General features: G+C 40.5%; 1 pseudogene; it reads left to right on the forward strand.

The window, feature by feature from the left end:
* LOC136758808 (uncharacterized) overlaps positions 1 to 19330 on the forward strand; it is a 42003-nt pseudogene that overhangs the window by 18966 nt on the left and 3707 nt on the right.

Consider the following 19330-nt stretch of genomic DNA (forward strand, 5'->3'; position numbering starts at 1 on the left):
GAACAGACCGATGTTGAGGTACACAACGCCGAAGTGATGGTTGACTCAGTGGAGAAATAAGTTAAAATATTAAAATATTATATATATATAATTAAATATTAAACTGAAGGTTTCCCAGATTATAGGAATCTACAATACATTGTGAAACAGCTCAAATGGCGTCCGTAGTAGCATATATTTTGAATTGATAGTTTAATTTATAATGTACTTTTGGTGGAGATGTCAAATTATTCAAATGAATAGAATAAGAGCCATGAAGTAAGAATAAGTCCATTGCCCTTCTCTTAAAAGAGATTTGTAGAATGTGCAATGTTTGTAAGTTAAAATGCAACATAAATATATGTAAACTGAACTTGAATAATAACAGATATTGTTGAATTTTGTATTCTGTTAGAGGCAACAAAATGTATGTATTAGGTAGGTACTAACTAGGGATTGACCTTTATGACCTGGTTGCAGGATGAAAGATAATTAGAGATGCACTGTAAAGCTCCAGGAAATTGTAGGTGGCCACTGCAATTTCCATAAGAGAGCTCAATATTTGGAAAGGTGTAATTAGGAACTCATTGTTTGCTTGAGCAAGCAAAGAAAAGGACATTCCTATCCCCTGATTATTTGAATACCTCACCATACATACATACACACCTCGTAGGTGGCAGACTGGGATGGATGGGCGCTGAAAACGCAGCCCCAGACCACCTACCCTTCAGGAGGAAGAAATTATTGTAACTGACAAACACAATTCTTTTGGCTTCTTTTCACTATGCTTTATTGCCAACAGGTGGGACTGAAGAGACTATATAATGTTTTATATTAATAATAGTATGCACAGACCGAGCAAATTAGATTTATCAAGCTAGCGACAGGCAGTTGTTCAGGGCATAAGTTCTAGACATTCATCTCTACACTTTGACTTCTGTTCATTATGATAAGAGGAACACCCAAAGAGATAAATAGCCCACATATACCAGTTTGCTTAGTGTGTGTTTGTGGTTTCCTGTTCTTCTATCAAGGCTGAAGATGTTACATTATAGTGATTGATTACCTAATTGTCCATTGTTAAAGAAAATTGTGAGATTAGGCAGATTGTATGACATAACAGGAAAACACCTGCTTCCATGATGACCCCCCTCCTCAGGAAGACAACCACAAACATTAGAAGTGTCAGGGACCTGACCTCAAGACAACACTTTGGGAAACCTGTGACTGTCCCTGTCCACAGACCACATGTCATGGATTGTATAAAAGCTGTTCACTTCTGCTGTTCAGAGAGAGACTCCGCTCAGGTGGAGAGCTTCCATGTCAGAGCCTCTCAGGCCTGACCTACATTTATCCTCTGTGCATCAAGACTGGGTTCTTCAATATGTATGAAGAGGATTTCAAAGCAGTGAGTAGGTCTATTGTTGTTTTTAGGATTGATTCACAAGACATAAAATCGCAAAGGCTCTATGCGCTGTGTGGTCTGTACAATACATTATTATGAGCAAGACAAAAGTGCTAAATACAGTACAGAATTACATATTGGGCACAATACACCATTTCGAATTTAGAGAAGTGCAGTTCAAATATACAGATAGTTATTGAAATCTTTGGGGAAGGGTCTTTGTGTTTTGGGAGATTGCTGGTGTGCGGAATAGCGGAATGTTTGTGAGCCAGCTAGAGGCTCCACCTGTCCGCATCCATGGCTGTATCACCGTAGACTCAGGCCATCAACTTGAATGGAGATTAAATTCTAAGTTAGCCTGTGGGTGATGCTATGGCAGGTGTCAAGTTATGTGCTGAGTGATAGGGAAAAATTTGACTGCCTCCATAAATAGGCGGACAAGGAATACTAAGGACCCGATTTAACTGACATAATACTGAAATAGTTTATTCAGCTATAACGAAGCGCTCCGTAGATGCTCAGTCGGCAAGACACATCTAACATTTTTCAAAAGAACGTGCTATCATATACAAATGATTCCCTTTGGTTACTGGGTAACTGCATGACGTCAATGAAGTACCCCAAATATTTTTCTAAAAATCAGCTACACAGAACTACTGCATCTGTCCTCTCCGGAGCAATACACAAAGCTTACATTCATACATGGGTTACACAGTCTTGCAGCAACAATGGTGTGAATATAATATATTTGGCATTCAGACAGGGCACTGTCCCACATCACTGAGAGAGAAACCTGCTGATTAGTATGTGTCAGTATTGTTTTAAAAAGAAAATGTTAGTTATTCTTGTGCGTCTCTATTAAATTAGAGTAGTAGGCAGACCTAGCAGAGGACAGGGCCTGCTTGTATCTTATTATACTGTCATTCCATGCCATGTGCAAGACCTCTAATTGTGTTGCTCTCCATTTACTTATCTACAGCATTGTTTTAAGTGAGCTTGTTAAACCATGGTGAGCATTTTGGTGGTTTAATTTGTCCTTAAAGGAGCTACTGTATCATCTGGTTTTGGGGTGATATTATTAGGTTGTGAATCTCTACCTCACGGGTATTAACTAGATCTAGTGTGTGATTGTGACGATCTGTGGGTCCTGACTGGGCTGAAGAGTGGTTATTTTGAGGTTTATTCTAACTAGCGCAGGGGTAGTCAATAGGTGGCCCGCGGGCCAAATCCGTGCATCCTCACCCATTTCAATTACAGAGACCCACCGAAATAGATCTGTGATTGACAAGCACCAGAAACCGCATCTAGTTTGCATATATAATGTTGGTTGATATGAGATTTTTCACTGGTGACATGTGGTTGTGAAGCAAAGATAGGTTTGAGTAAATTTGTCTGATTTCATGGAGATTTTGAGCTACGTTTTCTGACTTTGAAATGACTCAGAATCACGCATTTCAGATCTCCAGTTGTCAAAATCTTGACCCCCAGACCCCACACCCTCAATTACTCAATCATCTTTGCCCTCATTTTTCAACACATCTTTTGTGCAGTGCACAGTGGGACAAAGGGAAATGGTAAATACTTGAATTTAATAAGACACAAAATGCTTGAAAGTTTATATTATGTTTATCTATATGACTACAATAATCTTTAACAAATTAAAATGTAAGTGGTCTGAAACTGTTTAAATACTAATATATAAATTTATTTAAACATTTTACTTTTGTACTTTGTCAAATGAATGTACTATATATAAGCAACGGGGTATATTACTAATTCACAGAATTGTGTGTGTGTTGGAAAGGGGCATTTGAAGGTGTGACCCCCCCCACCATTATGTCTGGACCTTGACTATATGTTGACCAAGAAATTTGGACCCAGACACAAAATAATTGACTACCCCTGAACTAACGCTCTCAGCTGCAGCCTGCCGGTGTCCTGTTCGGCCAATGGGGCGCTAGTCTAGCTTTCTGGAATAAAGAGGACGACACAGTTAAAAGGCTTTGAGAAGGAGTCTTAGTCTTTTGTTTAATGTCACGCTTACCTGGGGTGTCATCGTGCTGACTGTATCTGAAAGAATGTGTTGATGCTCTCTTATGTATTGTTGTACAAGAAATATTGTTTTATAATCTTTTACCGTTGTCCTTTTTCTTATTTTCTTTTGGTTATAATGTGGGTAGGGTTTTTATAGTATATTATTGCCAATTTCATTAAAGGTGGTTTTAGTTTTAACTGTAGATAATATAACTGTTATTAATCCAGGACAGTCTTTGTGCCATGCCTGGATTTTGATTGTTAAATAAACCTTGTTTCTCCTACCTGATGCATGTGGAGTTGTCTTGGGGTCCTGTCAATCCTGCCTGGGTAGAGAGAGTGGGTTTCATGAGGTCCTCTCTCTTATAAAAAAGAGGTGGCGTGTTCGCATAGCGTGTCGCCCCTATCACCCACTAGGCGGTGACATGTGTAAGTATTGGTTGGTTTTTACTAAAGGATGTACATTCCATAGCTGTTTGCTTGATATTTCATATATGGTGCAACATAATAAGTGTAGGTCACTCTGCATAGAATGTGTGTAATTTGTAACCAAAAACAACGAGTCTTAGTTTTTTTTTTTTTTTTTAATCCCTGCAGGCCACTTCCTTGTACTGCTAGTTAACTTATGCTAGTACCAGATAAACTAATCAGCAGGCATGGGTTTGGACCAGTTTACTTTGGTTGTGAACTAGTGTGAAAAACAAGTAGACAATTGTAACTTCATTATTTATCATTTAAGTCAAAGTACCTGGCTGAATTTGTACCATGAGTTTGATCTACAATAACATGTACTGTCACAACAAATGTCTATTTACTATGGTGAATAGATAGGCATATCCTTTACCTCTGATGTCCTGGACATTTTATAGCTTAACTACCTTACTAACTTTGACAGGCTCTCTAAAACAGCTGCATTAACAAATGTTATTTTCCAGTTTGTGTAGATTTTTTTCTGTTGAATTCTATTTTCTGGACCCGAACAGTTTAAACCAGCATTTTCCATGCTAATGGGCTTTGCTTTTTCTATCAGTCATGTCTTTTTGGTTAGGAATTATTGAGAAATCATAGTTTTATTGTACAAAACATACAATCAGGCTCCCCTCCCCATTGTCCCTTGCTTCCACCATTTGTCTGCGCAGGGGGGGGTGCTCCCAGCATGCACCTGTGCCCAATTGCTTATGCCGAGCACCAGTCATCCACCGCCACCCGCCATGCCATGCCACCAGCAGAGGGCTTTACACTGCCCCCACCTCAAGAGCCAGATGTCTGGGTGGCTCAGACAACTCCCTCAAGTTGCACACAAAGTCCTGAAGCCGTTGTGGGGGCTGGCCTACTGGTGGGCTGCCTGACTTGACAGAACTCTTGGGGTCTGGGGTGGGGCCGAGTTTCACCTGTGGCTAGTATGGAGCTAACCGTGGTCCTCAGTCTGTGCCCTAACATTTTTTTGGCTGGGATGCACCCTGTGGACTCCTTGACCATTGTCCGTTAGGCCCACAGTGCCAGGGGCACATTCATACAGGGTTTGTTGAATCGCTCGACCAACCCATCACTCTGGGGCCGCAAGGGCATGGTCCAAGTCTTCCATACCCCTAGATGCTGGCACACCCTGCCGAAGCACCCCTGGTCACTGTGTAGTTCCTCCGGGCCCCCAGCTTGATGAACATCCCATCCAACAGCACGTCCAATCCCTCCTGTAACAGCAGAGCTCCAACCTCTGTGTTGCTGGTGTCGGTGTCTAGGATGAAGGGCTGCTGGGGGTCACGGCATCTTTTTGAGCTGTGAGAAGGCAGTGGCACAGCCCAGTCACAAGTCAAACTGCCATCCCTCCATGAGGTGGTACAGAGGGCTGGCAATGCTGGGCCTGCACGAACTACTGGTAATGAATAAGCCCCCAGGAAACTTCTATGCATGGCCACGCTCCTGGGGGTCAGTCGGTCCCGCACTGAAGTCACCATAGCTGGGTCAGTGGCTATGCAGTCCAAGCTGACAACATGTCCTAGAATCTCGTCATAAGAATTACATAAGAAAGTTTGCAAACGAGAGGAGGCCATTCGACCCATTGTCCTTGTTTGGTGTCCATTAATATCTAAGTGATCCAAGGATCCTATCCAGTCTATTTTTGAATGTTCCGAAGTTTTCAGCTTCAACCACACCACTGTGTGTTGCAGATTGTAACAACTCTCTGTGTGAAGAAGTGTCTCCTGTTTTCCATGTTGAATGCCTTGAAGCCCAATTTCCATTTGTGTCCCTGGGTCCATGTGTCCCTGCTGATCTGAAAAAGCTCCTCTGGTTTGATGTGGTCGATGCCCTTCATTATTTTGAAGACTTGGATATAGTCCCCACATAGTCTCCTATGTTCCAGGGTGAAAAGGTTCAGGTCCCTCAGTCTCTCCGAGTAGGACATTTACTTCAGACGTGGAATAAGTCTGGTTGCTCACCTCTGAACTGCCCCTAGATCAGCGATATCCTTCTTGAAGTGTGGAGCCCAGACCTGTACACATTATTCCAGATGAGGTCTAACCAGTGCATTGTACAGTCTTAACATTACTTCCCTTGATATAAATTCTACACTTTTGACAATATACCCTAGCATTTTGTTTGCCTTTTGTATTGCTTCCCCACATTGTTCGGATGGAGAAAGTGAGGAGTCCACATAAGCACCTATGTCTTTCTCATGTGTTACTTCTTCCAGTTCTATTCCTCCCATAGTGTAAATACAGTGGACATTTGTATAACCTTCATCTAATACCTTGCTCTTGTCCACATTGAATTCCATCTGCCATGTGTCTGCCCAAAACTGAATATTTGTCCCTTTGAATAATCTGAGCTGCCGAGTTTTATCTGCTGAGCCACCTATTTTAGTATCATCTGCAAATTTGACAAGTTTGCTAACTATCCCTGAGTCCAGATAATTAATTAATCTATATTACACAAAACACAGCCCCTAATACTGATCCCTGTGGAACTCCACTAACAACCTCACTAGAAGCAACTCCTCTTATCGACACCCTTAATTTCCTATACATCAACTAGTTCATAATCCATTTGTTTTTATTTTATTATATACATTATATTATATCACCAAACACATGAATAAACAAATTATTTTAATACCAATACAAGTATACAAATATTAAAAACTTTTTTTTTTTTTTTTGGTGATCAAATGTTTTTTATTTAAAGAAACAGAGATAAAGCACATAAGCACAACAGCCCGCCCACCCCCCGCCCCCTCCTGGTGGTAACCCTTTTCATTTTAACCCTGGGGACCTTGCATAATACAGTCAATTTACAGCAAAAGGAGTAGAATACAAGAGAGATTTCACCACCTCACCAGCGGCAGTCCAAGCTTCCACTGTCCCCCCCCTCAGCACCATGGATCCAAGCTATAGAGCATTCCATATGAATAATATCAAGAAAGGCCAGAACCCAATGATGCTAAGAAAGAAAATGAGGAGGCTCCCATCATAGTGCCAGCATCTTTAAATCAGCAGTGAGGCCTGCCAACCAGATGCACTTCTGTTGTAATGTAAACTCAAAATTGGAATCATTGTTTAGAATGAACAATAGACAAGAGCAAGGTTTATTCATATTAAGAATAGTAGATCAAGATAAAGCAATCTGATTCCAAAAGTGAGCTACAGCTGGAGAATCCCAGAACATATGTAGAAAGGTACCCATTGCACCTTGGGAACAGAGTGTACACAAAGGACTAGATAGCAGTTTCATTTGATAACATCTCCTAGGGGTTAGGTATATTCTATGGATAAAATTCAAATGGATCATTTGATGATAAGGATTTTTGGAAGCTAGAGTGATGTTATTCCAGACAAAGTCCCAGCAGATCCCCTCACCTGTGAAATTCAAATCCCTATTCCAGATGGTAATAGCTGCAAGAGGTTTATATGAAGCTTTTAGAAGACAAGCATAGATAGCAGAAGCTATTCCTTTTGTTTTGTTCCTAGTATCAAGTAAATTGTGAAGAGGGTGTAAAGGGAGCTCTACTCTCCATGGAACGCCATAGGCACGCATTGCCAAATGAAGACGCAGATAAAAGAAGAAAGACGATCCTGGCAAGTCATATTGAGGCTGTAAATTCTGGAATGTACGTAGGCCATCCTTATTAAAGATATCTCCTAATCTTTGTATTCCTTTGTTTCTCCAGTTTGGAAAAAAGAAAGGGGTATTGTTTGTAAGAAGTTTATGGTTATGGAAAATAGGAGAATGAAAATGCCACTTTGTTACAGAATTTGTGAGTCTTTCTGTTAACCGCCAAGTACTGAGAGTGTATGTGATTATGGGTCCAAAACGTAACCTGCAGTATCTTAACGGAATACCAGAGTAAACTAAATCTTGCAGATCGTATGGAGTGACCAGACTTTTTTCAAGATGATACCAAAATACAGGAGTGTCAGAGCCAAGTCAAGCAGGGATAGATTGCAAACAAAAGTAGTGATAAAGCTTAAAATTTGGTAAGGCCAAGCCCCCCACAGATTTGTGGAGAACTTAATATGTGTCCGTTTCCTTTTCCATATGAATTTAGAGATTTTAGTGTGGAGTCTGTCCCAGTATCCTGATGGGGGAGGGAGAGGGATCATAGAGCTAAAAAAGTTAATTCAAGGAAGCACATTCATCTTAACCATGGAAATGTGAGCTCAGAGTGAATTAGGAAAACACATCCATCTTTTTAAATCTGCATTCACCTGTTTAAAAATATTGTTAAAGTTATTTACTGTGATGCTGTGTAATGAAGGATAGATATCAACTCCAAGGTATTTGAAGTGCTTGACTATTGGAACAGTAATGGGCAAGACCATTCTCTCCAATTCAGAATTCAGGGCATCAGTGCAGATTTGGACCAGTTGATCTTCTACCCCGACAGAGCACTAAAGTAATCAAATAGAGTTAGCAAATAGGGGAGGGATTGGGGGACATTGTCCACGTATAGCAAAATATCATCAGCATAGAGTGATATTCTGTTGCCTGTTATTGACAGATAAAGGGTTCAACATAGTTGATTGGTGTATGGACTGAGCTAACAGTCCAAGAGATAAAGCAAACAAAAGAGGTGAAAGTGGGCAGCCCTGTCGAGTACCCCTAGAAATAGCGAATTGGGAAGAACATTTGTTACCCATCAATACCATGGCAGAGGGATTTGCATAAAAAACTTTAACCATGTTAATAAAATTTGATCCCAGACCCATGTAATCCAAAACCAACCACAGATATTCCCACTCAAGTCAGTCAAAGGCCTTCTCAGTGTCCCGTGAAAGAGATACAATGCCAATGGCCGCATGTAAAATATGAAGGAGGCTATGAATATTTTCAGCTGCAAGATGGGTTTTAATAAAGCCTACCTGATCGTGGTGTACTAACATGGTCATATATGTCTCAAGCCGACGTGACAACACTTTAGCGTACAGCTTAGCATCCCCACCAGTCAGAGACAGAGGACGATAGCTTCCGCATAAAATGGGATCTTTGTCTGCTTTCAATAATAAGGATATAACTGCAACATTAACGTCTCTCCGAAATGAGCCCTTCTCAACAGCAGTGTGTATCATATCAAGTAAAAGGGGACCTAACTGAGGCCAAAAAGACAAAATTCAGGGGGAATGCCATCAATGCCAGGGGATTTTCCCTTGTTCATGTCTTTGTAGCACCCCCTTCAGTTCAGCTAGGGATATAGGTGTACCAAGTTCTTCTGCCTCAACAGAGGAAAGATGAGGAAGCTGAAGATTTTGAAGAAATCTTATACATTTTCCCTGATCATAAGGAATATCACTACTGTATAATTTGGAATAAAATCAGCGAAATGTTGAATTAATCTTCACCAGATCTGACATCAGTGAGCCCTCTGAAGATCTGACAGCTGGGACATCGACGAAATGCTCATTGCTACGGAGTCTCAAAGTTAATAAATGACTAGGTCGGCTACCGTTGAAATAATAGTTTTGTCTCAACCTGTGTATAAGAAATTCTGCGCGATGTCTCAGTAATGAATTTAGTTCTTTCCTAAGAAGATTAATTTTCAATGCAGTAGAATCTGAAAATTTGTATTGTTGGGCATGTTCTAAAAATGCAATTTTAGTTTCTAATTCTGTAATTTTGTGTAAATGAGATCTGTATAACTGTGAGGCAAATACTGTGGAATTATCTTTAATAAAACCTTTAACTGCATCCCATAAAATACGGGGATCATTCACCGAGCCACGATTAAACTCAAGGAATTCAGCTAATTTAGATTTAAATTAAGTCCGAAAAGCATCATTTTGCAATGTCGAGGTATTAACACTAGAAGCGCCTTCATTTCGAACTACTTTCAAGCGCCATAGCTGGTCATTGTAACTGATAGCTCTTTAACAGCTGCAATATGACAATCTAAGGCAAACCATCGTATAAAACTCAGAAGGTTTTTTCATGAATTTCAAATCCAACATTTACATAGCACAAATGTAGTATTTCAATTTAAATATGATCACAAAACATTGATATTATTGCTATACATAACAACATACTTTTTTCTAAACGCACACACAGCAGTCAAAACATGAATAACTATATAGCCTACAATGAGCAAGAAGCTCAAAAACGGCATACAATAATGGAATGAAACAAGTGTAAATGTAAATATTGGAATAATGCTCAAAAGCAATATTTTATAGTTCAAAAATAACTATTGCATTTATCAAAACATAATTGTACACTAAAGTAAACATTTTCAACACCGTGTAAACTTTGTTTTCAACATACACTGCTTTTATTCACTGTAGCTTTGTATTTCAAGAAGCAATTTACTATATATAGCATGCATACCTGACAGCTCGGGACAATCCACACAGGACACGTTTCTGAACTTTCCCTGCATGAGCTCATACCTCACACTGCATTTTGACAGCCTCTCCAGGTTAATACTTTTACTCCACGAATATAAAACTGCAATAAATGCTCCTCCGCTGAATCATTATTTTGGTGGATGTGCTGCGCTATTGAAATCTGTACTATGTGCAGTAGCAATCGTGTATTGATCAGTAGAGTAAAAGCACTCGGTGCCATTTGGAACTGGCATTTCACTCGCAGTGTTTTCACACCACTGGCACAAACCCACGACTGATCTGTCATTCCCAGTATCACTGATGCCCCTGAATCAGTCATGTTCATATACAGGGCATTTCCAAAACTCGCTCTCTTCAGTCTCCGTTTCCAATCCTTGTTTATTTGCAGGTAATCACTGTATCCACTCAATCTGACTACAGCTATAAGAAAACACCTACACTCACCTAAAGGATTATTAGGAACACCATACTAATACTGTGTTTGACCCCCTTTCGCCTTCAGAACTGCCTTAATTCTACGTGGCATTGATTCAACAAGGTGCTGAAAGCATTCTTTAGAAATGTTGGCCCATATTGATAGGATAGCATCTTGCAGTTGATGGAGATTTGTGGGATGCACATCCAGGGCACGAAGCTCCCGTTCCACCACATCCCAAAGATGCTCTATTGGGTTGAGATCTGGTGACTGTGGGGGCCAGTTTAGTACAGTGAACTCATTGTCATGTTCAAGAAACCAATTTGAAATGATTCGACCTTTGTGACATGGTGCATTATCCTGCTGGAAGTAGCCATCAGAGGATGGGTACATGGTGGTCATAAAGGGATGGACATGGTCAGAAACAATGCTCAAGTAGGCCGTGGCATTTAAACGATGCCCAATTGGCACTAAGGGGCCTAAAGTGTGCCAAGAAAACATCCCCCACACCATTACACCACCACCACCAGCCTGCACAGTGGTAACAAGGCATGATGGATCCATGTTCTCATTCTGTTTACGCCAAATTCTGACTCTACCATCTGAATGTCTCAACAGAAATCGAGACTCATCAGACCAGGCAACATTTTTCCAGTCTTCAACTGTCCAATTTTGGTGAGCTTGTGCAAATTGTAGCCTCTTTTTCCTTTTGGTTGTGGAGATGAGTGGTACCCGGTGGGGTCTTCTGCTGTTGTAGCCCATCCGCCTCAAGGTTGTACGTGTTGTGGCTTCACAAATGCTTTGCTGCATACCTCGGTTGTAACGAGTTGTTATTTCAGTCAAAGTTGCTCTTCTATCAGCTTGAATCAGTCGGCCCATTCTCCTCTGACCTCTAGCATCAACAAGGCATTTTCGCCCACAGGACTGCCGCATACTGGATGTTTTTCCCTTTTCACACCATTCTTTGTAAACCCTAGAAATGGTTGTGCGTGAAAATCCCAGTAACTGAGCAGATTGTGAAATACTCAGACCGGCCCGTCTGGCACCAACAACCATGCCACGCTCAAAATTGCTTAAATCACCTTTCTTTCCCATTCAGACATTCAGTTTGGAGTTCAGGAGATTGTCTTGACCAGGACCACACCCCTAAATGCATTGAAGCAACTGCCATGTGATTGGTTGGTTAGATAATTGCATTAATGAGAAATTGAACAGGTGTTCCTAATAATCCTTTAGGTGAGTGTATAATGCTGTAATTCAAATTTTAATAACCAAATCGGTCAAATTGACCGGCTCGTCGCTTCTAGTGTTAAAATGAGGGGCCCAAGGAGACCTATCAGTTAGATCAAAATTACAGAAATTGGTATGGTGATCTGACAATTACATGGGGAGAATCTCAATACAGTGGACTGTGGAGAACAGAGCCAGGGGGGCAAAAATGAAATCAATTCTGGAATATGATTTATGCCTAGCAGAGAAAAAGGTAAATTCTTTAACTGAGGGGTTAAACACATGCCATATGTCCACAAGGGCCAAGTCAGAAACACATTTTCTAAATGCTGCAGATGCCAAAGCTTGGACTTTCAGCTCTTGCGATTATGACCTATCGAGTACACTATTCATGACAGCATTCATGTCTGCACTAAGTATTACATCAAACTTCATCAGTTCCAGCAGAAATGTAGTAACAGAATCAAAAAACTCTGGTTCAAAAACTGTAGGGGCATACACAGAGACAAAAGCTATTTGTTTCCCGAAATAGAGGTTTTCAGATATGTCAGTCGTCCTGAATTATCACTGCCTGACCCCAATATGGTAATTCGGAAGTTCCTTCTTAATACAATCAAAACTCCTTTAGATTTGTTATCTGCAGTAGAGAAGGCCACCTCATAATAACACTTATTGGCAAATCTAGAAACATCTTGCTGCTTTAAATGATACTCCTGTATCATGGCAACATCTATCTTTTTCCTACGCAGTAAATCTAAGCAGCTGGTACGTTTCATAGGAGAATTCAGCCCACACACATTCCAGGATAACACATAAGCATTAGTCATGAGTATCAAAAATCAGACCAAATGCCAGGGATAAACAAACAAAGCTTGTTATGTAGTAGTAGTAGAAGCAATCAAAATTCAAGATCTTGTTCCCGAACAGGGTACCACCAAACCCCCGTAACCCAGTAAACAAACCCTCCCTACCCACGAGCAAATCCCAAAAGGAGAAAAGGACCCCTAAATGGAGATCCCTTCTGAAGAACCCAGTCTTGATGCACAGATGATAACATGTATTTATTTAACATGCCAGGCCTGCGAGGTGTTATCTTGAGGTCAGATTTCTGACCCTTGACCCAAATTGGCATAGACCCATAGTTCACGGTAGTCTTCCTCGTGAGAGGTGTGGGATCCAAAGAACAGATGTCTTCCTTTGATATATTGGGAAAGGTCCGATCCCACAAATCGTATTTTAACAACTGTCAATCAATCATTAACAAAGACAGTTCCTGCCAATCTGGGGAAGCAATTTAAGTCCAAAAACAGACTTTTAACAAACAGCTGTGAGCCCTCTCTCTCTCTGCAGTTTGATCCTTTTATTATTGACAGGAATGTGTAGGGCTCTCTCATGGAAATTGCAGTGGCCACCTACAATTTCCTGGAGCTTTACAGTGCATCTCAAATTTACAGTGCATCCTGCCCCAGGTCATAAAGGTCAATCCCCAGTTACTACCTACATAATACATACATTTTGTTGCTTCTAAGAGAATACAGCAAAATGTTATTTTTACAAATTCAGTTTACATATATTTCTGTTGAATTTGAATTTTGATTTATAAACATTGTACATTTTACAAATCTTAAGAGAAGGGCAATGGACTTATTCTTACTTCATGGCTTTTATTCTATTCATTTGAATAATTTGACATCTCCACCAAAAGTACATGATAACTTAAACTATCAATACAAGAATATATGCTACTGCGGACGTCATTTGAGCTGTTTCACAATGTTTTATAGATCCCTATAATCAGGAAAGCATGTCTCCACTGAGTCAACCATCACTTTGGCGTTGTGGACCTCAACATCAGTCTGTTCAAGATGCCGTGTGGCTGTCTTTAAAGCCGCATCCTCGGCCTACTGTGTCTCAACAAGAACACCAGCGTCTTCTCCATATGCACCTCTGCCACTATGGGTCAAACATCTGTTCCTTCAGGACGCAATTCATAATGTGCATATCTGCCATGTGGAATAAATCGGTCATCTGAAGACACAATGTGTGGTTCACACAACATCAGAGACCCTCCTTATAAAAGGCATCTCTATCACATGGACAGTAGTTGACACTCACACAAATCTATTGTTTCCAGTATAAGGACAATTCAAAATAATAATGATCTTGATTCCAATTAATCACAAATTATTTCAGTATAGCACTCAGCTGTCGTCAACATATCTCCTGTGTTTACTGAATCAATTTTACTTCCTAGTGTAAATACTGTTTTTGTGTGGAGCTGTCAAACCTTCAAAACAATGTGCATATCTCTTTCCTTATTATCTAACTTAAATATCTGAGACCATTTTCATAATTATTACAGCAGCTCCTTCAACAACATAGTTAATAGTTATTAGGTAAATGATGGCAGTTATTAATCTTTGTTTTTCAATTCATTTTTTACCAATAAAAGAGTCACGTGACCTGCTGGAGTTATGGCTGCTTAGAGCTTTTTATCCATAACCCTCACCTTCACCTTTCAATATTTAAGTAAGGAAACTTACTCTTTCTATTCTTAACTTTTCCTTAAAATATTTCTATCCACCTTGGGATGGCCCAGAATCAGAAAAAAAGGCTTTCCTCCCAGCTGGCATCTCCATCCAAGGAGGGAAAATGCTGCTCTCAGGGGCAGCTCGCCGCCATTGTCGAGGCTTGCATGCAGAAGAAAAGAAGTATTTTGAATCTCAGTTTAGTCGCCTGGTGGATATGTTTTGGATGCCAAGATACAGGGAGAACTTGGCAATATCTCCCAAGACCTGAAAGACCTGAAGACAGATCTCTCTGGTATCCATGCCCGGGTCGATAAGAACACAAAGGCAATCTCTACGTGCAATGGCAGAGTCGAGCAGCTGGAGGCCAGGCTAGCGGATCAAAAGGACAGAAACAGTCCAATCTCTGTATTGTGGGCTTGGAGGAGGGATCTGAGGGCTCGGATGCAGTGGCTTTTTTAAACAAATCCCATCCTTTGTGGTTTCCGTCTCTGGTTGGTAGTAAAGTTGAAATAGGCCCACCGCATTTACAGCGAATGGTCAAAATCAAGCGACAGGCCAAGGACCCTAATTTTCAACCTCCTGCGCTACTCAGATTAGCAATCTATCCTGCAAGCGGCAAGGAAGAATCCACTGTCTATCTCGGGTAAAGATGTTAAATTCTTTACTGATTATAGCAACTACATCGCCCAACTTCGCAAGGGATTCTCTGAAGAGATTGGTTGGGCTCGCTCTCAAAGTATGCAAGCTTTCCTGCTTTATCCAGCCACACTTAAAATCATCCACAACTCCGAAGCGCACCTGTTTAAAACACCTGCAGACACCACGGAGTTCCTGTCCGCGCTGGGGGTTTCTGGTCCGGTCCGAGCTCGAAGTCACTCTCCTCTTCCCGAGAAAATGGATACTGGCAGAAAACCGACCGCCGTAGCGTGAAGTTGGAGTAGTTGGAGTAGATCTGACTGGGACTTGATTTTTACTGAAGTACTCTTTTCATTATTTTCTTTTAATTTTCTTCTTTAGTCATTTATGTTTTTGTTTTTGTGTGGTATATTTTAATATTGAGGATATTGCACCATTCTCTGCAGGGTTTTTTTTTGCACCTGAAGTACTTGCGTTGTAATGTACATCAGTAATTGGAACTAAACTGCCCTGTTTAGCAGGGCTGTCCATTTGTTTGATCAGTGCTGAGATCAATACAATGTTTACTATTATTATTATTATTATTATTATTATTATTATATTATATATGTACAATATATCTGTGTGTATTTTTTTACGTATCTTTAGATATGTACAATGTTTTCTATAGTAAGGGTTTTCACTATCTTATTTACATGTAATGGTTATTCAATGCCATTATTATTTTTATTTCTACTAGAATGTATGGGAAGGGGTGGGTGGGGGCATGGAAGGATGGAGTTCTTTTTGCCTGAATCCTTCAGGGTCACGGATCTCACATTTTTGGGTGGGGGGTTCGGGATTTTATTTTTTCCAGCACCATATTCAGAGCATTCTGGGATGGCATTACGATACATATTTTTCCTGTTTTTCTTTTTTGCTTCTTGTCGGGTGGGTAAATGGTGGCAGTTAGGGTGGGTTGGGTGAGATGGATTTTGGTAATCTATCTACCGTTTTATTTTGCCGATTCAAGTTTAATTTTTTTGAGCTACACCATTCGTATCTGATCACGAGGGTTGGTGTCACAGTGCCGTCAACTATTGTAGTATTATTTGTCAGATATCTTAGTCATTTGTTTCTGATCTGTGTGATTGTTTTCGATTCCAATGACTGATGTTACACTCCTGTCTTTAAACGAACGGGGGCTTAATTCTCCTAACAAGCATACACGGTGTTTGGATTTTCTTCTAAGGAAATGTGTAGATGTTGCATTTATTCAAGAAGCGCATCTTAGAAAATCTGATGTACCTAGATTCGCTAACAAACATTATGTTGTGGCCGCAGCATTTGCTGTTTCCAAATCTAATGGTTCATTGATAGTATTGCGACGCAGCTTGCAGGCAACGGTGCTGGAATTTGCAGGGAACTCAGGATGGTAGAGTGTCATGTCTGAAGACGGTTATCTCGGGAAAGAAAATTGCATTCATATCAGTCTATGCACCTACGATATTTGACCCCAGTCAAAGAACTGGAAACCAAACTAGCATTGTTGGAGCACAGTCAACAGTCTTCTTTTTCAGATACTACTGCGTGTGAACTTGACATTGTTAGAAGTGAACTTCTTGTGTTGCTATGACTGAGGGCAGAATGTATGATTCACAGGGCTAGGCAGAACTATTACTTCAATGGTTCTAAACCTAGTCATCTCTTAGCTCTTAGACTTCGCAGTAATGAACGTTTTGCGGATATATTGTCTATTAAGTCAAAGCAGAGTAAATCCTTAACTGACCCCATTCAAATTAATTCTGAATTTCGCTCTTTTTATTCTACATTGTACAGTTCTGATGTCCTCAGTGATATTTATATATATAAGTTTTTACATTTTCTTCAAGACCTCAGACTGCCACGTCTCTCTTCTGAGGAGTCAGCTGCACTTGGTGCACCCGTTTCTCTAGATGAGCTAAAGGAGGCACTATAGAGCATGAGGACAGGCAAATCGCCGGGTTATGATGGAATTCCCCTTGAGTTTTTTCTGACTTTTTGGGATATGTTAGGACCTCTTTTGTTGGAAAAGATTCAAGCTGCTATTGAGAAGTGTTCATTTCGTAGGGATGTTAATTCAGCTATTATATTCTTACTGTTGAAAAAGGGTAAAGGTCCCACTAATTGTGCAAGTTATCGCCCTCTTTCATCAATGAATTCCGATGTCAAGCTGTTTGCTAAAGTCCTGTCTCATCATCTTGAAACCTATATGACTAAACTTGTCCATCAGACTGGCTTTATCAAGACATGGCTGGCGTCTGATAATGTCCGTCGGCTGCTCCACATAATTCATGCAGCTAAGGATGTCGACACCCCATGTGCTGTCCTCTCGCTGGACGCTGAGAAGGCTTTTGATCGTTTGGATTGGAGATATTTGTGGTCAGTGTTGGATTATATGGGGTTGGGGTCAGATTTTATTGATATGATTAAAATTGTATATGCCAACCCCTCTGCTATGGTACTCACGGGCGGTAGGTGTTCTCCCCAGTTCCCTATCTCCAGAGGTACCCATCAAGGATGTCCGCTGTCCCCACTCTTGTTTGCCCTGTCACTTGAACCACTTGCTCAGGCTGTTCATCAGTCTTTATCTATTTCTCCCATTAGTATCAATAATACTCATCATCATATTTCACTATATGCTGACGATTTGTTGTTGTTTATTGATAAGGCCCCTGAATCAATTCCCCATCTATTAGCTATTTTTGATATGTTTGGTTTGTTCTCGGGTTATAAAATTAATTGGTCGTAATCTGCATTGATGCCCCTGAATGTTGGGATGAGGGATTTAATTCTGCCTTCAAATATGCCAGTAGTTAACAATTTTAAGTATCTTGGTGTAGACATTTACCCCTCATTCTATAATTTCAAATAATTTCAATAAAATCTTTAAACATACTGAGACTGATTTAAACAAATGGGCACATCTTCCCAACTCGTTGCAAGCTCGTATTTCCACGCATACATTTTTTTAGTTCTATGATGCCTCTTTCCCCTCATGTTGGTTATTGGGACAAACTTCATGCTCTGATTTCTTTTGGAAAAGGAAGTGTCCCCATATAAAATTTTCTATACTTCAGCGTGAGAAATCCACAAGAGGTCTTTTGTTTTACGGCCTTGTGCAGCCTGGCTAATTCCCAATGCATGCGTGTCATGGCAACCAATTGAAGTTTAGTATTCCCACAGAAGCTTCAAGATTTGATTCACTCGGCTGTACCTTTGAAGCATTGTAAATTACGCTTAGGCCCTATAATCTATTACCTTATTACTGTTTGGTGCTTGGTTAAAAAACATACCAAACTCAGACCTAAATGGCACTTTCACTCCCCTATATTTCATAATTATGTGCTTCTGACTGATGGCCATCCTTTCTCCTTCCCACAATGGAAAGACAGGGGCATTTATATTCTTGCTGATGTTTTTGGGGATAATTGCCTCCGTACGTTTAAAGATTTAAAATTGCAATATGATTTGCCAGGTACCTCTTTTTTTTTTTTATCTGCGTCTGTGTTCTGCAATGCGTGCCTATGGGGTGCCCTGGGGGACAGATCTACCTTTGCATACACTACACACTATGCTGGACAGGAGGGATAAAACAATGGGTTTGGTTTCCTCTCTCTACTCTCTTATTTTGAAAGATTCCTACAAGCCTTTGGTGATACATAGTATTTGGAATAAAGATCTGTCTCTTGATGGGGATGACATTTCTTGGGGTGCTGTATGGAACGATTTGAGATTTGCCTTCAAAAACCCCAATCATCATTTACTTAACTCCTCGGAAATGTTTTTTGATGAAGCTTGTATCAACCCCTATGTGTGACCTCTGCTCTCAGGGTGCCGTGGGCACTGTATTACATATGTTATGGGATTGTACTGATTTTGGACCCAGATTGCTTCAACCTTATCCACTATTCTTGGGAAAGAGATTCCTTATTCTCCTAGAGTTATCTTTCAAGCACTGCCCAAGGGGGAGGGGTTTCTGCGCACTTCCGCGGGAACCCGATCGAAAAGTCACTCTATCAAAGCTGCCATTGGCCCCTGTGCTCGTCACTAAGAACAGGTCCCTTCCCACTCCCTGTTCTATAAAACGTGACGTCAGCGCAGGTTCGTCCTCTTTTGCCTCTTCGCTTGACTCAGGAACGTAAGCTCTCTGTGTCTGTGTTTGTAATAAACATTCAAACTGCGTATTTCGGCTGGCTGGCTCACTTCATAGTGTTGTTCACCACCATTTTCGCTACACATAATT

This window comes from Amia ocellicauda, chromosome 1, assembly GCF_036373705.1.
Source record: "Amia ocellicauda isolate fAmiCal2 chromosome 1, fAmiCal2.hap1, whole genome shotgun sequence".
Taxonomy (NCBI): Eukaryota; Metazoa; Chordata; class Actinopteri; order Amiiformes; family Amiidae; genus Amia; species Amia ocellicauda.